General features: G+C 47.6%; 1 pseudogene; it reads left to right on the top strand.

The window, feature by feature from the left end:
• Positions 1–701: 701 nt before the first annotated feature.
• Positions 702–2,623, top strand: LOC101639329 (annotated as a pseudogene).
• Positions 2,624–2,925: the final 302 nt, after the last annotated feature.

Raw genomic sequence — 2,925 nt, 5'->3', positions numbered from 1 at the left:
ATAATATTCTTCCTGCTCTATAATTTTGACATAATTTCTGTTACCTAAATACACAGAGGAGCACATACCAAGGCATTCTTCTAAGCAGGGTTCCCTTCCTAGGAAGCATTCTGTTGACTAGAATGTTTACCACTTCGGGATACCTAGAGAGCAATTTATGAAGCTTTCCCCCCTCGTTATTTCCTCTGAGCCTGAGGTGTAAGTAAGGCAAAAATCATACTTATCATCACTGTACAGTGGAGGAAGCTGAGGTCTAGCATCACAACTTTTAAGTTGCTGAATCAGAACTTGAACCTGGCAATGTACACTGGGCAACACCACGTGGACTGTAATTCTTCCATCTGCAGACTGAGCATTTATGAGTCTACTTCCCAGCGCAGTGGTTCTCAACCTTCCTAATGCTGTGACCCTTTAATATAGTTCCTCATGTGGTGGTGACCCCCTAACCATGAAACTATTTTCGTTGCTACTTCATCACTGTAATTTTGCTACTGTGATGAATCAGGCGACTCCTATGAAAGGGTCGTTTGACCCCCAAAGGGGTCACAACCCACAGGTTCAGAACCGCTGTCCTAGAGGAACCTGCTAATTCTGCTATCTTTGCCATCCAGTGTTATTGTCTAGCACCTGAGAGGCCCTAAGGACAGATTCCTGAGCACTCGGTACTAGATGGCACTCAAGGACTAGTTGAGAGACCCGGGATGGAGTTACGATTCCTTTCCCAGTTTGCTGTCGGCCCTGGGCAAGGAGAAGCGCTGTCACGTTCTAGGTACGTGTACGAGGAGACCACGTGGCTCAGCAGTGAGTGAAAGGGAAGTGTTTGATGGCTAACCCAAAGATCTGCATACAGAAGTGTTCTAGGGTACAAAAGGAATGCCAATATCAAATGCAATTTAAGGAGAACAGTTATTAAGCCTTCAAAGTGACAAAGACTATACGAAGAGACAGAGCCATCATCAGAATGGGGGCGGCCAGGAGCACGGTCATCTGGTGTCCAAGGAGTCCGTCAGGATGCTCGTGAAATAGGGTAGAGAACAAAGGAAAAGGTCACAAATGTATGGTTGCTGGCTGTTCAGTACATCACGGTTACAGGTAGGAAGACCACAGGAGTGGGAACAGGACCCGGATGTACACTTCATTAGATGGAAAAGCTTATGAGAATCACCGAAGGCCTTCTGACGAAGACAGTCAGGTGGGACATAATTCCTGACCAGATGCTCCCCTGTACCGTCCTCAGTACAGCGATCTCCAAGGACACGCCCCGGCAAGCCCTTAAGAGAGACTGGCCTCTCTGCACTGGCCACCGAGAGGAGGAGATCGTCCCCTTTCCAATGTACACTTGCCTGAGGATGAGCTTATGTGCGTCCTTGGTGAATGATCAGTAGGGGTTCAATGGAGCCTTACTCCACGTGGGGATGCTGCAAAGGGATCTTGAGTTTTCATTGTCCTTTCTAGCCTTTTGCAAGATGGGTGCTCAGAATTTAAGGTCTCATACAGAACCCACCAATCCCACTGAGAGAGAAAGCTGTGGCAATCCACACCTATAAAGATTTACAGCCTGCTTTCCTGTGGAAGCCGCTGGATGGAGAAGGATGGTGTCTCTCCCTGCCCTGGCGTGCACTCATCTACTAAGATCAGTATTCTCCAAAAAAGAGAATCATCTACCAAAATGTCACTTTGCCTACTGTGCTCAAGGCTCTCATTGCACCGATACCCCGACTTTTATTCATACCGACCTCCTCAGTAGTGTTAGCAGCTGTCAACGAATTAGCAGGTCATCAGTGATGAGTCTGAGGATACTCGCTGAGCTCTGGCTAGAATTCCCAGAGTTGGAGGTGGTGGGGCTCACTGCCCGGGCCAAGGTGGGTTTGACAATATGTGCCATGAAGGCTGCATGCTTACACCAACCAGAACCTGGCATCACTGGCACCACCATCGGGGAGCACAATTCAGAAGTGCTATGTATGCCATTTGATCTGCCCTGGCCTTCCCCGCACTGGTCATGTCTAAGGGTCACTGAATGGAGGAAGTTCCTGAACTTCTTCTGGTGGTGGAAGATGAAGCTGCAGGCTACAAGAAGACCCAGGAGGCTGCTCTGCATCTCAGGGGGGGGGAAATGATATAAAAAGGTCTATGCTTCTCAGCGAATGAGAAATGAGAAGGACAAAATGATAAAGTGTCATCGTTATGGTATCCAGCATAGGGGACCGTGTAGTATCTAAACTGAGGACAATGGTATCATCAAGACTTTAGAAGCAGTCCTGGAATTACTCCACTTGACCTCAGCAAGCTGAACACTTTGAAGCTTGCTCTTGGTGGCCATGTGGAAGGAATAGTTTGGCATTGAGATCGAAAGTGTTTTCCCCAAGCTAGGTGAGCTGGGTGGCACATCATATAAAACTGCCTCCCTCAAAAGTAACTATAACCTTCTCATGTACAAGAGGTGCAATACAGACCTTAGCAGAATCTTGAAAAGACCCAAAGCCCAAAGAATCCTTTGAGCACCATGTAAAAAGATTCATTACCTAGTCGTGAAGAAGCACGCACTGAAAAGCCTGAGGATCATGTGAAGCTAACCCCATATGCAGAGACCAGGAATCACAAACACAGGTGGCTGTGTTAGTCTGGGTAGACTTGCGGAACAAATCCCGGGAATCTCACGTGTGTATAAGAAAGAGCTTTATGTACAGGAGCAGTTGAATATTGAGAAAACATCCCAGCCCAGTCTAGATCAAGTCCTTAAGTCCGATATTAGCCCATATGTCTGATACCAATCTACAAAGTCCTCTTCAGACTCACAAAGCACATGCAATGATGCTGAAGGCAGGAAGAGCACAGGCCAGTGGGTGCAGAGTCTTGTGGATCCAGTGGCAGTAGAAGCATCTTAGCGCTGGCAGGGGTCTCCTCCAGTTCCCAGAGAATGGG

Source organism: Echinops telfairi, unplaced genomic scaffold (assembly GCF_000313985.2).
Source record: "Echinops telfairi isolate 266 unplaced genomic scaffold, ASM31398v2 ScPeMD7_7458;HRSCAF=8496, whole genome shotgun sequence".
NCBI lineage: Eukaryota > Metazoa > Chordata > Mammalia > Afrosoricida > Tenrecidae > Echinops > Echinops telfairi.
The sequence above is the reverse complement of the archived record's forward strand: the minus strand, read 5'-3'. Positions and strand labels throughout refer to the sequence as shown.